Source organism: Danio rerio, chromosome 7 (genome assembly GCF_049306965.1).
Source record: "Danio rerio strain Tuebingen ecotype United States chromosome 7, GRCz12tu, whole genome shotgun sequence".
In the NCBI taxonomy this organism is placed as follows: Eukaryota; Metazoa; Chordata; class Actinopteri; order Cypriniformes; family Danionidae; genus Danio; species Danio rerio.
The window spans coordinates 56,765,080-56,784,423 of record NC_133182.1 but is presented as its reverse complement, the minus strand read 5'-3'; the positions used below and the strand labels follow the sequence as shown (position 1 = coordinate 56,784,423).

At 33.6% G+C, this 19,344-nt stretch overlaps 2 long non-coding RNA genes across 7 annotated transcripts; one reads left to right on the top strand and one right to left on the bottom strand.

The window, feature by feature from the left end:
* Positions 1 to 2,207: 2,207 nt before the first annotated feature.
* On the top strand, positions 2,208 to 19,075 carry LOC110439048 (uncharacterized). Of its 6 annotated transcripts, XR_012382720.1 has the most exons (16): positions 2,208 to 2,321; positions 2,596 to 2,759; positions 3,858 to 4,025; positions 4,312 to 4,373; positions 4,644 to 4,722; positions 5,035 to 5,112; positions 5,409 to 5,484; positions 5,820 to 5,896; positions 6,225 to 6,300; positions 6,595 to 6,672; positions 7,024 to 7,099; positions 9,260 to 9,350; positions 9,476 to 9,527; positions 9,737 to 9,814; positions 11,446 to 11,588; positions 18,825 to 19,075. It is a non-coding gene; the product is annotated as an uncharacterized lncRNA (long non-coding RNA). The 6 variants fall into 6 exon arrangements; XR_012382719.1 differs by lacking the exon at positions 9,260 to 9,350; XR_012382718.1 differs by lacking the exons at positions 9,260 to 9,350; positions 18,825 to 19,075 and having other exon boundaries at positions 11,446 to 12,215.
* LOC141375140 (uncharacterized) lies at positions 16,854 to 17,658 on the bottom strand. The gene is made up of 2 exons (XR_012382723.1): positions 17,531 to 17,658; positions 16,854 to 17,444 (listed from the first exon to the last, which is right to left on the bottom strand). It is a non-coding gene; the product is annotated as an uncharacterized lncRNA (long non-coding RNA).
* Positions 19,076 to 19,344: the final 269 nt, after the last annotated feature.

Genomic DNA, 19,344 nt, shown 5'->3' with positions numbered 1-19,344 from the left:
TTGTCTGAATAACACTGTTGAGTAAGTTTTACTATGAAGTGTGTTTCGGGTGTCCGCTGCGATCGGTTCCTATACCAATGTTGGGGACCCGGGGGCTTGACAAACTGCGCTGGGCATTTGTCTTGCGCTGAACGCTGTCAACCAATCACAACAGGCTGTCATCGGTCCTATCAGCGGAGATTAGCTTCGCCCTAAGGAGGGGTTTGTGAACAAATAAATCATTCATATGGGAGTCGCTGGAATAATTAGGTAAAAAAAAAATTATATAAGAACCATGAAAGTGTTTTTTTGACCTTGCATGCATATCAGTATGTTGTTGGAGATCCATATAACCGAAATATGACCCTTTTTCATATATAATATGGACTCTTTATAGTAAATGTGGGAGTGATTACATATCAGGTCCAACATGCTCAGATAACAAAAGGGGAAAAAAACATAATACTGTTTTCATGAAAATGTCAAAAGATGGAAAGAAATAAAAAAAAACTATGACAGTGATAATAGCAGCTAGAAGAGGCAATGTCAAATGTATTGCCCTGTCCATAGACGCTGCATTAGAAACACCTTGAATAAGCTTTAACTAGCTTTTTTAATTTGATACAAAGATGCAGTAATACATTAAAGTTTTATAAATGTACATAATTTTTTTTCCCAAAAAAATCTATTTGTAACATTAAAACCAATTATATATATACAATATATATATATATATATACAAAAGTTCTGTTTGGTTCTCAAATCTAATTGGCTGATAGCCATGCAATATTCTGCAACATCAGAACTCCTGCAGCCTCTTTACCCTTTGTGTATTACTCCTTTCACATCCAGGCAGCAAAAAGCAGACACTACAGATCTAAAGTTTAAAAGATGCTTGCTCAGCTGTTTAACTGTCAGCTTATAATTTGAATCTGGAAGAAAGTAGTTCCTCATACAAAAGGGTTTTTCAAACTCTCCATGTTTGATTTTGTTTTTATATACACAATTATGCCATCAAACTGTTGTATAAACGTAATATCACACTCTTAGCAGTGCGATATGGCTGTATATCGGCACTAGTGGGGGCACTAACCCTCCCACCAGTGCTGATATACAGCAATATCACACTGCTACCTGTGTGATATTGCTCATTTATATATATATATATATATATATATATATATATATATATATATATATATATATATATATATATATATATATATATATATATATATATAAACACACACACATGGTATATTAGTGATGGGCTAAATTGAATTGCCATTATTCGTATACAAAGTAATAGTTTGTTTTGACTTCAAGTATGTGTGTGTGTTGTGTATATTTATTATGGGTATATGTAAATTAAGAATGCATGCCTACATTTGAGAATTTTTTTTTATATATATATTTAGATAAAAATATACATGTATATGATACAAATGTGGCGACCCCAGATTAATAAAGGGACTAAGGCAAATATATTTGTATTGTATACAAATGTTACATAAATTTAATTATCTCTGCAATAAAACTGTTTTGCATAAGTTTGTTTTTGTGTATGTGTGTGTATGTATATATATATATATATATATATATATATATATATATATATATATATATATATATATATATATATATATATATATATATATATATACATATGACAAACTGCGCTGGGCAAAAAAAAAAGCATGTATATATACATGACAATGACAGATGGCTCACAAAGACACACACGCCAGTAAGATTGCTTCAACAGTTTTGAGACTAGATTTGACCACATCAGATGTAAGTGGGCTATTTTAATGGAATTAGTTGATTTGCACATATAGAGTGAAGTCAATAAATCTGAGAAATAAACCTCTACACTTTAATACTAATAAACTCACTAGTCTTCATGCCTTCTGTTCCTGACAGAAGTGTTGTCTGCATGGTGTGTGTGTGTGTGTGTGTGTGTGTGTGTGTGTGTGTGTGTTTGTTTTTATTACATGGTGGGGACCTCAGCATGATAGCACACTCACAAAGTGGGGACCAAAAACATAGTGGGGACCGATCGCCCGGTCCCCACCATGTTTTGCCTTTAAAAGACTCAGGGGGCGTTGCTGATATGCCTAGTGCAGTTTTTTTCACTGATCCCCACCTTGACCATTTACCTGAATTGAGTGTGTAAGTGTGTGTCGGCGCACTGCTCTATAGCGGTCCTGTAGTCGGATGGCGGTACTGCACCCTGACACACACTTACACACTCTGGCTACTGCACATGCGCAGATCTCATAAATGAATCCGACTTTAATCAACTTAATTAAGATCTATCATCAAATTAATCGAATTTTCGGGTAAGTTATAATGTTTTTCACCATCATAATGTAATGAAATCGGTTTTATGACAAATACTTATGTTGCATATTTTGACAGTTATCAGGTATAGTTAATTAAATGTTTTAACGAATGTCCTAGGTGTTTTAATCGATGTTGTTTCAAATTACGTATTAATATAACACTGATAAGACACAAACTACAGTTCGGTATGTAATTTAACTTGTTTACACGAGTAAAAGTTACTCGCGCTAATGTGCTAACGTGCTAACTGCCCGGTGCTACGTGAGTCAGAGGCCGGGGTGGAGTGCATGAGCCGCGGTCAGACAGTCACCAATCACCGTGCGGCTAAATGGATCGACGGAGGATAAAACCATTAAAAGATGCGGAGAAACACATCACCAGCTCCACCGACAAGACCCATTCACTGGAAACCGAATATATAGAAGGTTACTAAGGTATGTTTTCATAGTTCTTGTATCATACTTTTTAAATGGTTAATTGCTTTAAACATGTAACGTTAATCCTGAAATAACACTATTATATACTATTTATACGTTAATGTAGTGATATAGAGGTTATAATTAAAATGTGGGGCCATCTGGTCCTAGAAATGTACTTAATTTATTGTTCTATGACGTGTAGAAACGTTTTATTTTAGATAAATAATTATAATAAACTCCAACTTAGTGTAAAACATATATAAAAGTACATAAATGTTCACTGTGTGTGTTTTATTTATTTATTTGCTGTCAACTGGTAGCCTTTTACAATAAGGTTAAATTAGTTAATGATGGTTAATGCATTTACTAACATGAACAATAAATAATACTTTATTACAGTATTTGTTCATGTTGTTTAACTTTAGTTAATGAAAATAAAGTTGTTCATTACTAGTTAAACACGCACAATGCATTAATTATTGCAATGCAATATTACTGGTACAAGCATGAATTTAGATTTGAATAATGCATTAGTAAATGTTAAACTATGATTAATAAATGCTGTACATGCATTGTTCATTACTAGGTCATGTTAGTAAGTACATTAACTAATAAAACCTGATTGTAAAGTGTGACCTGTAAACAATTGAAGTTGAAAAAAGTTCTTTAAAACTGTCCTAAGAAAGAAGAACAGGTGTTCAATAGTATTAGAGCAACATTGAGGAAAGGTTCTGATCCACTTCAAAAGGTTTACTGTATTTATAATTCACACACAGAGAGGATGCTAATGTGAGGTTTTTGTAGTTTTTGAACCCTACACGTTTCATTAAATCTTTTAGGTCAGAGTTTGCGTTGTCCACATTTATTAAAGGAAGTTTTGTGGTTGAGTACAAATGATAGAGCTTGTGGAAGCAAAGCATAGATGAGATATTAATAAAAATACTGTCTTTATGTTTGACTTTATATGGTAAAACAAGAACAGGTGGTTAAGTGTTTTCCCCATTCAAATGTACATGTATATATTATATTCATTTTGTTTGTATTCATGCCATAGTTAGCTTTTCATTGCTATGAGAGGGCATAATTAAAATGTTGCTTGCTCTTTTCTCTTAGTTTTGCAGCATTGATGCCGATCATGAGGACGATCTGCACCCTAACTGCACTGTCAATAAGATCGTTGTTCAGAGAAAACCTCATTTGTGCCTTTTTGCAATCAGGGATATTTTCTTTGAAGAGGAAATAACGTTTGACTATGGCGCATGTGATTGGCCTTGGAGAAAGGTTTGACATTTTGATCACTTAATACATTAATCCTTAATACATTCAGCAAAGCTAAGAGTTTTTTAATGTTAATATAGATTAAGGGTAAATATGTTCAAAAATAAAGAGTTTGCATCATTTATAAGAGATAATGAAATCAATCTCTTAATATCTTCTTCTTGTCTTAATGGGTAAAAAAAAGTTAAATTAATTGGGTAATGCTTTACTTTAAAGGGGGGTTCATAAGACTGTCATGAAAGCTTTATAGTCATGACATGACTTATATAACAAAGCTGTTTTTAAATAGCTTTCATTGAAGGATGCCCATATGACTGCAGAAGAGAACTGCTTCGACAACTCTCTGATGAGGTGTGTTTATTAGTATTATTATTATTATTATTAGTAGTAGTAGTGAATGTTGTTGCTGTAGTAATGCATTTAATTGTAATTATTTAACTTAGTGTGTGTCCTAATTTATGAACATATGCAATAGTGTAACATTGTGGGGACCAGAGGCATGTTAGAGAAGCTGTGAAACACACTTAGTCCTCAATACACACACAGTACGGTCTGACATAGTGGGGACCGGGAGCCCTGAGTACTACTGTCTAATTATTATTTTTTGTTTTTTATATTCAGCTTTTATTGAAGTATGACCAAATGACGAGAAGAAGAGAACTGCTCTGCTCCAGTAGGAGACCCACAACCCTCTGATGAGGTGGGTTTAAATTTAATAATAATAATAATTATTATTATTAGTAGTAGTAGTAGTAGTAGTAGTTGTTGTTGTTGTAGTAGTAGTGCATTTAATTGTAATTATTTAACTTAATCAAAATCTAGAAATGAAACAGAGTGTGTGTCCTAATTGGTGAACGTATGCACTAGTGTAACATTGTGGGGACCAGAGGCATGTTAGAGAAGCTGTGAAACACACTTAGTCCTCAATACACACACAGTAAGGCCTGACATAGTGGGGACCGGAACCCTTGAGTACTGCTGTCTAACTAATATATATTTTATTTTTTTTCAGCTTATATTGATAGTTGACCATATGACAGAGGAAGAGAACTGCTCTGCTCCAGTACGTGACCCACAAATCTCTGATGAGGTGTGTTTAATGTTGTTGTTATTATTATTAGTAGTAGTAGTAGTAGTAGTAGTTGTTGTTGTAGTAGTGCATTTAATTGTAATTCTTTATCTTAATCAAAATCTAGAAATGAAACAGAGTGTGTGTCCTAATTGGTGAACCCATGCACTAGTGTAACATTGTGGGGACCAGAGGCATGTTAGAGAAGCTGTGAAACACACTTAGTCCTGAATACACACACAGTACGGTCTGACATAGTGGGGACCGGAACCCTTGAGTACTGCTGTCTAACTAATATATATATATTTTATATTCAGCTTTTATTGAAGGATGACCATATGACAGAGGAAGAGAACTGCTCTGCTCCAGTACGTGACCCACAACTCTGATGAGGTGTGTTTATTATTGTTGTTGTTGTTATTATTATTAGTAATAGTAGTAGTAGTAGTAGTAGTAGTAGTAGTAGTAGTAGTAGCAGTAGTTGTTGTTGTTGTAGTAGTGCATTTAATTGTAATTATTTAACTTAATCAAAATCTAGAAATGAAACAGAGTGTGTGTCCTAATGTATGAACATATGCACTAGTGTAACATTGTGGGGACCAGAGGCATGTTAGAGAAGCTGTGAAACACACTTAGTCCTGAATACACACACAGTACGGTCTGACATAGTGGGGACCGGAACCCTTGAGTACTGCTGTCTAAGTAATATATATATTTTTTATATTCAGGTTTGCTGAAGTATGACCATATGACAGAAGGAGAGAACAGCTCTGCTCCAGTACGAGACCCACAACTCTCTTATGAGGTGTGTTTATTAATATTGTTGTTGTTGTTGTTGTTGTTGTTGTTATTATTATTACTAGTTGTTGTAGTAGTAGTAGTTGTTGTTGTAGTAGTGCTGCATTTAATTGTAATTATTTAACTTAATCAAAATATAGAAATGAAACAGAGTGTGTGTCCTAATTTTTGAATGTATGCACTAGTGTAACATTGTGGGGACCAGAGGCATGTTAGAGAAGCTGTAAAATACACTTAGTCCTGAATACACACACAGTAAGGTCTGACATAGTGGGGACCGGGACCCTTGAGTACTGCTGTCTAACTAATATATATTTTTTATTTTTTTTATTCAGCTTTTATTGAAGGATGACCATATGACAGAGGAAGAGAACTGCTCTGCTCCAGTACGTGACCCACAACTCTGATGAGGTGTGTTTATTATTGTTGTTGTTATTATTATTATTATTAGTAGTAGTTGTTGTTGTAGTAGTAGTGCATTTAATTGTAATTATTTAACTTAATCAAAATCTAGAAATGAAACAGAGTGTGTGTCCTAATTTTTGAATGTATGCACTAGTGTAACATTGTGGGGACCAGAGGCATGTTAGAGAAGCTGTGAAACACACTTAGTCCTCAATACACACACAGTAAGGCCTGACATAGTGGGGACCGGAACCCTTGAGTACTGCTGTCTAACTAATATAAATTTTTTTTTATATTCAGCTTATATTGAAGGATGACCTTATGACAGAGGAAGAGAACTGCTCTGCTCCAGTACGTGACCCACAACTCTCTGATGAGGTGTGTTTAATGTTGTTGTTATTATTTTTATTAGTAGTAGTAGTAGTAGTTGTTGTTGTAGTAGTAGTGCATTTAATTGTAATTATTTAACTTAATCAAAATATAGAAATGAAACAGAGTGTGTGTCCTAATTTATGAACGTATGCACTAGTGTAACATTGTGGGGACCAGAGGCATGTTAGAGAAGCTGTGAAACACACTTAGTCCTGAATACACACAGTAAGGTCTGACGTAGTGGGGACCGGGACCCTTGAGTACTACTGTCTAACTAATATATATATATATATATATATATATATATATATATATATATATATATATATATTTTTTTTTTTTTTTTTTTTTTTTCAGCTTTTATTGAAGGATGACCATATGACAGAGGAAGAGAACTGCTCTGCTCCAGTAGGAGACCCACAACTCTGATGAGGTGTGTTTATAATAATAATAATAATAACAATTATTATTATTATTATTATTATTATTATCAGTTGTAGTAGTAGTAGTAGTTGTTGTTGTAGTAGTGGTGTATTTAATTGTAATTATTTAACTTAATCAAAATATAGAAATGAAACAGAGTGTGTGTCCTAATTGGTGAACATATGCACTGACATTGTGGGGACCAGAGGCATGTTAGAGAAGCTGTTAAACACACTTAGTCCTCAATACACACACAGTAAGGCCTGACATAGTGGAGACCGCGAACCTTGAGTACTGCTGTCTATGTCTGATAATATTTTTTTCTTCTGGAGAAAGTCTTATTTGTTTTATTTTGACTAGAATAAAAACAGTTTAAATTTTTTTTAAACACCATTTAAGGGACAAAATTATTAGCCTCTTTAAGCTATATTTTTTTCTCGATAATTTACAGAACAAACCATCATTATACAATAACTTGACTAATTACCCTAACCTGCCTAGTTAACCTAATTACCCTAGTTAAGCCTTTAAATTTCACTTTAAGCTGTATAGAAGTGTCTTAAAGAATATCTAGTCTAATATTATTTACTGTCGTCATGGCAAAGATTAAATAAGTCCATTATTAGAAATGATTATTAGAAATAGTTATTAAAACTATTATGTTTAGAAATGTGTTGAAAAAAATCTTCTCTCCGTTAAACAGAAATTGGGGAAATAATAAACAAGCTGTCTAATAATTCAGGGGGGCTAATAATTCTGACTTCAACTGTATATAAAGAGTTTCATTGCAGAACGAGATATATCCATTTAAAAAAATGTTGGTAATTTTGACATTATTTTTCAGGACATCAACAGTCAAGTTCATTTACAATTTCTGTACATTAAACTATAACTTGAGCTCAGTGAAGGCCAGGAACACAATATTTTCAAATCCAGGATATTTTTTATTTAATTTTATGTCTATAATTAAGTAAAAAAACATGCCAAAATGCTACATATTAATCCAACCCACATTGTCAAACATCTTAAATTGGTTAAAAAAAAACTATACACCATAAATATATGGAATAATATATGCAAAGATTGATTAATAATAATAAGATTCTAAGTTAGATTTGGCCAGAATGTACACAACATAACATAACTTTATTATTTTTTTTTTTTTGCAAAACGCTACATCCACCTTAGGCTATATTATACTACATTAATACCATTACCAAAAGCTAGTGAATCAATGTTTTGTTTGATAAGTAAGATTAAGTTAGTTAGATAAATGACCTTTAGCTTGGTACAGAAAGAGTGGAGGGCGGCTCCTTCCACACCGCTGCAGAAAACCAAACCTGTATGATTAGAGCGGGCGGAGCTGAGTCAGTGACACAAACTTGCCTCGCTATGTCATATTTAATGAATTATTTCACTGTAATAATAATAATAATAGCTTATTTATTTGGTTGTGAAAAAGCTAAACCGTTTTCTCCATAACAACATGTGCCCTTTAAGTTCCTTTGTAATAAATCAACAACAACAAGAATTAATTATAAATATAAGGGGCAACCGCATAAATAAATCTTCAGATAGGCTACTCAGCTACATGTAAGAAATTATTTAAAAAATAAACTTATAAAGGACACTTAGAAATGTCGCCTTGCAGACAGGTATCTTGTGATGGGGAGTAGGAAAAAAGGCGCTCCTAGGCCTTCTCTTGACATCAGCGGAGACTCGTTCCCTGCTGCATTTGTGTATTGTTGACGCAAAAGTATCTTATTCTGGTCCACTTTTGTGGCCTTTTTATAAATTTTTGTGAAGTGGAAGACTTCATCTTCTATCGCTAAATCAATGAGCAAACTCTGAGCACTTCACCGGCGATGACCCTCTTCCCAGGGGATGCTAAGCTCGCGCCGCATCCTGAACGCTCTCTAACTGTTATATCGCACTTTGTAAAGTAACTGGTCTGACGGAAATTGCGTTTTGTGAAAAAAAAATACGTTTTGTACTTGGCCTAAAATGTGCATTCTTAAATGTTATTAATGGCAGCAACTCACACATAGATTAAGGTACATCTGAACAGTGATTTCCAATAATAAAATCCAAATGTCAAAAAATGCCGTTTATCGCATTTTGCAACCAAACTCTTCATATGTATGTGTGTGTTATGACTGTATGACTGCAGAAGAGAACTGCTCTGTTCCCACAACTCAGTATTTCTGGGACTTGAAAACAGACGCTCGGCAGATTTTAAAGGGTGGAATCTTGATCAAATCGTGGGTTTACACACAAACATGTAATACAGTGCCAGATTTTCTGGATGTTATATACACATTTGTATTTGCAAACATATACCATATTGTTTTAAATGATGTATTTTTGTGTGGGTTTTTACATTCAGAGAAAGTTACAGTGGATCGTGATTTTGGAGGAGGTGAATTCCAGTCTAAAAGGTAAAAATATTATTTATTTTTCTGATCAGAATTTTTCTTTTTTCAGAATGTTAATTTTTATCATGATATGTATGTGCTGTGTTTGAAAACTATTTTTAAGCTACCATCACACGCTTTTACCCATTAAAAAGAACAACACAAAATCAAATAAATATTTTGGTAAGCTTTCTGCAGAGAAGTCAACTCTCAGACTTGATTTTTACTTTCAGAGTCCCCTCAAGTATCATCACCATGGTACAGTGTCTGTGAAGATAGTGAAGCAGACCCAGCATTCACAAAAAAGATAGGTATGATCATTTAAGTTAATTTGTGACTGACTTGTGTTATTGTACAAGTCCAAATGCACAAGCTCATTTACATAACATGTAGGGTAAAACAGGACAGAAGCACATTACTTCTATGATGATTTCAGTACAGTCGCACTTGATGTCTCATTTCATGTTAGTTAAACAATATTGCTAAATACTTTGGAAAAATATACTAATTGCATATCTGGTTACACTTTATTTTGATAATCTACTACTACTACTAACTACAAGTAACTGCAACTACTTGTCAACTAACAGCCATTAGACTGTCTGTTAGAATCAACACTGCTAATGCTCTACTAAATTTATATAAGAGTTAGTCATATTGTACTAATTTTGAGCCTAACTTAGTCTGCTGTACTATTTACTGAGACCAATGAGAGTTGGTTTTATTGAGGTAACCTTAACTGTCAGCTAATACTCTACACTCTAAAATTAATAAAAATAAGTAATAATAATTAAATTAGCAGTTTTTCATAATTTGTTTTTATGAAATCTGTTTGTTTCTGCTTTTGAATTGCATTATGGGATCTTGATCTTTCTTCCAACAACTTTTAATCTTAAAAAGTAAAAAAAAAGTGACTTTTTGTTTGGGTTGTTGTTGTATATTATGCTACAGAAACCTTGTAATAAACTGCCAGTACATTTTCTGTTATTCTAAAGACTTATTTATCTCTATATATTATTTCTTATACATTATATTATTTCAAACTACTAAAATGTCAGTAAAAGTCACTTTGTTAAACTGTAGAGTTGAATTTTCAACATCAAAAGTGCACAGAGCAGAGATCAACATCCCATAATGCAATTCACCACCACACACAAAAAAAACACTTGTAAATCACAAAATACAGGAACTGGTAATTAACAGATATGCGTTACAGTGTAGTGTTTTGAGCTAAACTTGAGCTAACAGTCTGCTAATACTCTACTGCAGTGGTTCTCAAACTTTTTTCATCAAGTACCACCTCAGAAAAAAATTGTCTCTCCAAGTACCACCAAAAATGAGCAGTATTGAAATACAGTAGCGTAGTAGGCTCAGTAAAGCGGCTACAACTCTGCTCAGATAAAAAAAACGTGGCAGATTACCTCAGAAATATAGGCTATATGTCATATATGTCATATTATATACATCATTTTTGATAAATTTTAAAATATATGTAGCATGTACATGACATATTTCATTCCTCCGCGTACCACTAGAAGGAAGCCCGCGTACCACTAGTGGTACACGTACCACAGTTTGAGAACCACTGCTCTACTGATAATCAGATGAGCGTTAGTCTTATTGAACATTCTATGCAAGTATGCAAATACTCTAATACATAATACTTTACGGTGAGATAATTAACGTAGTTGCAGAGTTACGCATAGTTAGAAGAATGTCTAAACTGGACTATGGAATAAAGTGTAACCCCATTAACCAGTTTTGAATTTAATAGTAAGTATTTTTTAATCCATCCCCATCTTAAGTATTTTTAATAATAGGCAAGACATATTTTTCTAGCATTTTCTATCACAATATTAAACTAACATAACAGCACATGTTGTAAAAATGACTGAACATTTATGCAACTAAAACCACTATTTTATATTTTAACCACCCATAGGTCCCATAAAGAGAAGATCCTGGAGCAAACACGAAGTACATGCTGTGTTGAAAGCTGAACCATTGGCTCTAAAAACCAGAGATTGGTCAGCTTTGGATTTTTATATTAAAAACTGAATCTCGACTCTGAATAACACTTTTATAGTAAGTACACACTATACATCATTAGTTTAGCACTAACTCTACATTAATAGACTTTAGGAAGCAGTTTATAAATACAGCTTCAAACGCTGTATTCTTGACTTGACTTAATTGTATTTTCATGCTTTGTAACTGATTCATTTTTCATTACTATATTATGTATTGCATTATTTACAAACTATTTGTATATAAGAGTAGTTGGTGGTTTTTAAGATAATTCAGAATGAGTTAATAAATGATTAATAAACTATTCAAATGAACATTTATACATGTTATATTCAGGCAGTAATTGTAACCATGTGTGTTAGTAAATGCTATAATAACACAACTTCATGCAGTTTTGTGACCCTAGGACTGTTTATACTTGATAAATACCTTATAAATGACAATTTAGGGCTCAGTATCTAATGAACAATAAATCTTTGCAATCTTATTAAAAAAATTCTGTAAAGTCTAAACATTGCAAAATAAAAATACAACATCATTTCAAAACAACATAATTAACAACATGACAATATTCATTTCAGTGTTTCTGTGATGTTTGCACTGTACAGTAATTTTATATTTTGATAAGATTGCAAAGATTTATTTTTCATTAGATAGTTTCATTTGTGTATCTTGAAATTAATGAAAAAAAAAATATATATATATATATATATCTTCTTTGGCCTTAGTCCCGTATGATTGCGGGGTCGGCTCTTTTTGGAACAAGTCCTTCAGTTTTAGACTTGTCCATATGATAACGACTTTTTTACACCTTCCGGCCAGCCTGTCATATGGGCCTGTCACACTCATACACTACGGACAATTTAGCCTTCCCAATTCACCTGTAGCATGTCTTTGTACTGTGCCTTTGCACCCGGAGGAAACCCACACGAATGCAGGGAGAACATGCAAACTTCTCACAGAAATGCCAACTGAGCCGAGGTTCAGACCAGTGACCCAGCGACCTTCTTGCTGTGAGGCGACAGCACTACCTACCGCGCCAATCACTCCCCCTTTTAATTAATTTATTTTTTTCTGTTTAGAATATAGCTGAGATTTTAATTGTCATTTATAAGGGATTTATAAAGCATCAATAGTCCTCACTTTACATTAGCTCACAAAACTGCATGAAGTTGAGTTCATAAAGCATTTATTGTTAGACAGAGTAACCATTACTATATGCCTGATTAATAAAGATATATAAATGTTGGGTAACACTATAATAACTGCACACAATTAATTATTTATGAAACATTAGCAAATAGTTAGTTGAACGTTTGTTAAGCATTAACGCTACATTAATAGACATTAGTAAGCAGTTTATAAATTATATTTATAAATATAAATTACAAATATTATTGACTTATAAGCACAATTATAATGTGCTTAATGATTGTTTTCATTCTTGGTAAATAATGCAATACTTAATTTAGTAATGAAAAATACATCATTAACAAACCAGATATTTAAAAGTAGTTGGTGTTTTTTTTTTTAGATAATTCAGAATGTGCAAGTAAATGATTAATAAACTATTCAAAATAACATTGATAATTCTTATTATTCAGGCATATAATAAGTTGTTTAGTATGTTAATAAATGCTTTATGAACTCAACTTCATGCAGTTTTGTGATCTAATCTAAAGCGAGGGCTATTCATGCTTTATAAATCCATTATAAATGACAATATAAGGCTCAGTTACATTATATACAGGGAAAAAATGACTATTAATTTCTACTTATTACAAGATGCTCAAATGAAACTGTATCAAATGAAAAGTAAATCATTGCAATCTTGTCTAAATATAAAATTGCTTTACACGTAATGTATTGTTAAATTATTATATTGTTGTTTTATCAAATGATGTTGTATTTCGACACTCCTGTTATTCAGCAATGTTTAAAATTTACAGTAATTGTATTTGTTTAGGTACGATTGCAAATACTTATTGTTTATTTGATACTGAGCCTGGCAACGCAGTGGCACAGTAGGTAGTGCTGTCACCTCACAGCAAGAAGGTCGCTGGTTCGAGCCCTGGCTGGGTCAGTTGGCATTTCTGTGTAAAGTTTGCATGTTCTCCCTGTGTTGGTGTGGGTTTCCTCCAGGTGCTCCTACATGCGGTACAGGTGAATTGGGTAGCCTAAAATAGTCCGTAGTAAATGAGCGTGAATGAGTGTGTATGTGTAAGGATGTGTCCCAGGGATGGGTTTCAGCTGGAGGGGCATCTGCTGCATAAAAACGTGCTGGATAAGTTGGTGGTTCAATCCGCTGTTGCGACCCCGGATTAATAAAGAGAGAAAACCAAAATGAAAATAAATGAATAAATGAATGATTCTGAGCCTTTAATTGTCATTTATAAGGGATTTATAAAGCATCAATATTCCTCACTTTAGATTAGATCACAAAACTGCATGTTGAGTTCATAAAGCATTATTTAACATGCAGAAAAACATATTATATGCAGGGCTCCAAACCGGTTCAAGGAACGGAAACGAAAAACACAATCAAATGACATTTTTCAGGAACAGAAACGAAAACCGAAAAAAAAAGATCAACTTTAATCGTTCTGAACAGAAACGTTTATAGTTAAACGGTTAATAATGTTATTTTATCATTCTCTTTATTATATGAATTTGGGAGACAAAAAGCATTAATTTAAAGCATGTGAACAAATGCGATGGTGACGCTCGTTTTTATATAAACTATAAATGTCTGGCCGTGATGCGTATTTAGGCCTATGCCAGTCTATAAAAAGATAATGTAGCTTAAAACACTTTAAAATTTTAGAGAACGTAATAAAGTTTGCACAACCAATGTTTGGTCTTAATAACCTGCCCATAATTAAACGTCATGTAGCCTACTTTTTGATTACTTGACCAGCGGATTAATGGCAGAACCAGCGGATAAACGAGATCTGAGCATAATAGGTATGACCAATATGTGCATAACCAATATGCAAAGTCAAGAGAGTGCACGACTGTCTAAAAAAGGGTAACGTAGCCTAAACTGCGCACACTTGATTATGTAATGTGTGAAATTGTGGACGCATCTCAAAGAGCAAAGCATAACTTATTAAATGCCCATGCTTAATCGGTCATCGATAAGGTCTATCGGTTTTAAAGGGTTACCGACAATAAATCAATCGAGTAATCGTTAGCATCCCTAGTTTAATCAATGAATGTGTTAAATTTTATATTTATATTAAAGATGAATAAGGCAAGAATATGATAATGATACTTTTTAGATTTTTACACCTACAAAAATATCTTGTGGTAGGGCACTTGTTTAATAAAAATCTTTGTATATAGGTTATCTGTAAAAAACGCAATCAGAGCCAATGACATGTAGAAGTAGTGTTGCCTAAACGGCTATTAAATTTCTAATAAAATTAAAACCAAAGTATAACTCATTGCATTTTTCGTTTGATAAAAATATACAGAAACGAAATAAAATCATAAGGATGCTAGTTTGTAATTTATGTTAATAATAATAAAATGACATGCTTAGACTATAAGCTTAACGGCTATATGCTGCCAATAGGCCATTAATAAATATTATTTTACTTTGTACTGGATTATAATGTAAATTTTACAATAAAAACTAAATATAGCATGTCTTACTGTCATTTAAAACAAGTAATTCAAAATACACATCAGAACTGTAGACCTGCAGTGTGTAAACTGTATACAGGGGGTGTTGGTTAATCAATAGCCTACAGCACATAATTGAACTAATTATGATGCTAACTGTAATTTAGCTCTGAATATAGGCCTACGATATATTTTCTGGTGTTTAATTTTGCATGAGCAAATAGCAGTATAGCCTAAAGTAAATTTTTAAAAAAGATTATCATTTACCCTACCTGCAGCACATGTGAGAGGTGGATCTGCAGCAAATTCACTTACACACTAAGCTATATCTATTTAATTTATAACAATGTAAACTTGACTTCGCAGGCCGTTCATCTTTGAACGCAAAAGGCATTTTTAAGTGTCCTAACTTGACTGCTGCTGCATTATGGGATGTTTCTTTACAAAACTGTAAAAGTGCGCTTTAGCATGTCAAAATGAAAGCAAACGTTCAAAAGAGTTCTGTGTTTTGTCAATTTTACTAATATTAATAATAATGGATATAATAAATTTAAATAATAATTGCACTGTGCAGTGTACTAAATATTTTTATTAGGCTACATAACTGAAAAACTATTTCATAACAATTTTTATAATTTTTACTGCTATTTCATATTATACAACATCTAAATGTAGCGCCGGGCCTGCGCTCGATACCAAGGAGTGGGGCTGTGTGTAGCACCTTTAAACAGCATGTCAATCAATAACCAAAAGCAAGTTCATATTATAAATATATCTTTAATGATACTTATTGAAAATTCATTTAATCTTACCCCTCGTATAGATTTTTTAGTTGCACCATTAAAAAAACAGAGCACTCTATAGCCCTGCAATACTTTGTAATTAAATAAAGTTTTTTTTTTTTCTAGAAAACTGTTTTCGGAATATTTTGTCTATTAAGGAACGCAAGAACAGAACCGAAAAAATATAAATTCTGCTCAGAGTGAACCGATTGGATTTTCTTTTTTTTTTTTTTTTTTTTTTTAGCCCTCATTATATGCCTGAATAGTAAATGTATAAATGTTCATCTATATAGTTTTTTAATCATTTATTTACTCATTCTTAATGATCTTAAAAAACACCAATTATTCTTAGACAGTTTGTAAATAATGCAATACTTCATTTAGTTATGAAAAATGAATTATAAACAAAGTATGAAAACACAAAAATTGAGCACATAACACATGCTTATAAGTCAACAAAAGAGCATCTAGCTGTGTTTATAAACTGCTTACTAATAATGTAGAGTTAATGCTTAACAAATGATGTCTATTTGGAGTTTTGGTGGCTTGGTTATATGATGAAGGTCTCTGTGCATTTGTGGGGTTCAGTTTTTTTCAAATAGTTAAAATACGACAGAAACAGAAATAGAACATACTGGTGGGTTTTAAGAGTTTACCCAAAAATGTACATTATATTATTAATTACCCTCATCTCACTCTAACCCCCTGAGACCTTCATTCATCTTCAGACTCAAAGGAAGATAACTTAGATGAAGTGCAAGAACTCCTCATCCTCCATAGACAGCAAGGGATTGAAACAATATGAAGGAGAGGAATTAATAACAGAATCTTCATTTTGGGGTGAACTAACCCTTTAATATTGTTTGCTATTGCACTTAACTAAATGTGTATGCAGACATGGAAGAGTTATGTGGAAGCTTGTTATACCCAATGAGAACTGCTTTTAGACATGCAAGAGAGTTTCATGGATTTTGTGTTTACTGTTTTTTTTTGTGTTTAAAGGTTTTGTGGAAATTGTTTATAATAAATATAACATTTATTAAATCTATTCTGGACCATTTCCTGATTGGATCTTGAGGTTCCTTCTGTATTCAAATTACATTTTTTATAAACTGACCTGCTCTTCAAATGAAAATTCTAAAGCAGTTTACTGTCAAATTACTTGATTGAGGTTTAAAATTTAATATTAGTAAGGGTGCTGATCTGATCCCCACGTTGCCTAAAAAACGGTAATGTGTGTGTAGACCTGGTCCTTACTTTGACTCAATACCGGTAATGTGTGTGTAGACCTGGTCCTTACTTTGACTCAATACCGGTAATGTGTGTGTAGACCTGGTCCTTACTTTGACTCAATACCAGTAATATGTGTGTAGATCTGGTCCTTACTTTGACTCAATACCGGTAATGTGTGTGTAGACCTGGTCCTTACTTTGACTCAATACCGGTAATGTGTGTGTAGACCTGGTCCTTACTTTGACTCAATACCGGTAATGTGTGTGTAGACCTGGTCCCTACTTTGACTCAATACCGGTAATGTGTGTGTAGACCTGGTCCCTACTTTGACTCAATACCGGTAATGTGTGTGTAGACCTGGTCCTTACTTTGACTCAATACCGGTAATGTGTGTGTAGATCTGGTCCTTACTTTGACTCAATACCGGTAATGTGTGTGTAGACCTGGTCCTTACTTTGACTCAATACCGGTAGTGTGTGTGTAGACCTGGTCCCTACTTTGACTCAATACTGGTAATGTGTATCTGGAACTGGTCCTTACTTTGTCTCAAAACCAGTAAAGTGTGTGTAGAATTGGTCCCCACTTTGTCTAAAAATCAGTTGTGTATGTGGCGGACCCCACTTCTACACAAAACCTGAAATGTCCCCACAAGTGACCACTGTGTCAGGTCTAAAAAAAAATTTGCGGAATATCCAAAATCTGAAGTGATTTTATGAAATAGTTTGTGTTTTTGTGTGGCAAACAATTTTTTTTATGTCTCTAACATCATCAGAAAGGGCGGTCCCCATTACGTAACCACCGTGACAGGTGACCCCCACAATGCACAAAAACAAGTATGTGTGTGTGTGTGTGTGTGTGTGTGTGTGTGTGTGTGTGTGTGTGTGATGAATAATGCATGAGGGTTCATTAAGATGAGTGTGTGGTGTGTGCGTGTGCACGTGTATGTGTGTGTACCCCTCCTCTTTGCTGTACAGCGTCTCCTGCCATCTGGATTCGTGCCATGAATGCCACCGTTTACAGAGAGAGAGAGAGAGAGAGAGAGAGAGAGAGAGAGAAAGAGAGAGAGAGAGAGAGAGAGAGAGAGAGAGAGAGAGAGAGAGAGAGAGAGAGAGAGAGCATAAAGTATTTGAAAGCATCTCAACATAATACAGATGTAAATTTTTACATTTAAAAGACTCAGCTTTGGCTAATAGCTTGTTCTTTCCAAAAATAAAAAGCACAATATTTGAAAATCGTCTGATGTGTTTTTTGAAAGCAACTTACAGAGCATTTAAAATATAATGTTATTTATTTTTCTAGTAATGTCCATAGTATTTAAAACGTTTTGCAAAGGTCAATTATTGTGGAAGGATTGATTTGTTTCCCCTTTGACCTCATTCATCATTGATATTTCAAGTATGTTTCTAAGTCCTGTCTGTATGTCACAGATTGGCCAGGCTCTTCCACCAATTTAACACAATGCCCATCATCACCTGAGTTTTAATCATGCACAGCTGCACCTTATCACCGTGAGACAATATAAACACACACCTCACACCACTCTTTGTCCGGGCTCGTTCATATGAAGTGGACTTATAACGAATACTCTCCACGTAGTCATTATCAGCGATCGACCATTCAGAAACTTACCTATTCTCTGTTTTATCCCCAGTTTGTCCAGTCAGCCCCGTGTCCAGTTGGAGGTGTGTGTTTCATCATTGTCGTCTCCGCAACCCATCTAGTGTGTGCTCCATCATTCTGTCTCATCCCCTACTCATCTGGTGTGTGTATTCGGTCAGCATCAATATCATCATCCATACTAAAAGGAATACGGACAGTTACATCTCCTTCGTCTCAACTAAACAAAACCCTGCATATCCTTCTATTGCTCTGCTGTAAAAATAAACGTTTATATTTTCTACTCACCCAGTTTGTCCGTCCGTTTCCTAACACTGTATCTATTCAGTATTTCATGACAATACATTTGTAAAAAGAAGTATGCTTGCTTTGTATAAATGCACACTTCTAAACTTCATTCATTCATTTATTGATTCATTCATTTTCTTTTCAGCATAGTCCCTTTATTAATCTAGGGTCTCTACAGTGGAATAATCCAGCATATTTTTTATGCAGCAGATGTCCTTCCAGTAGCAACCCAACATTGGGAAACACCCATACTCTTTTGCATTCAC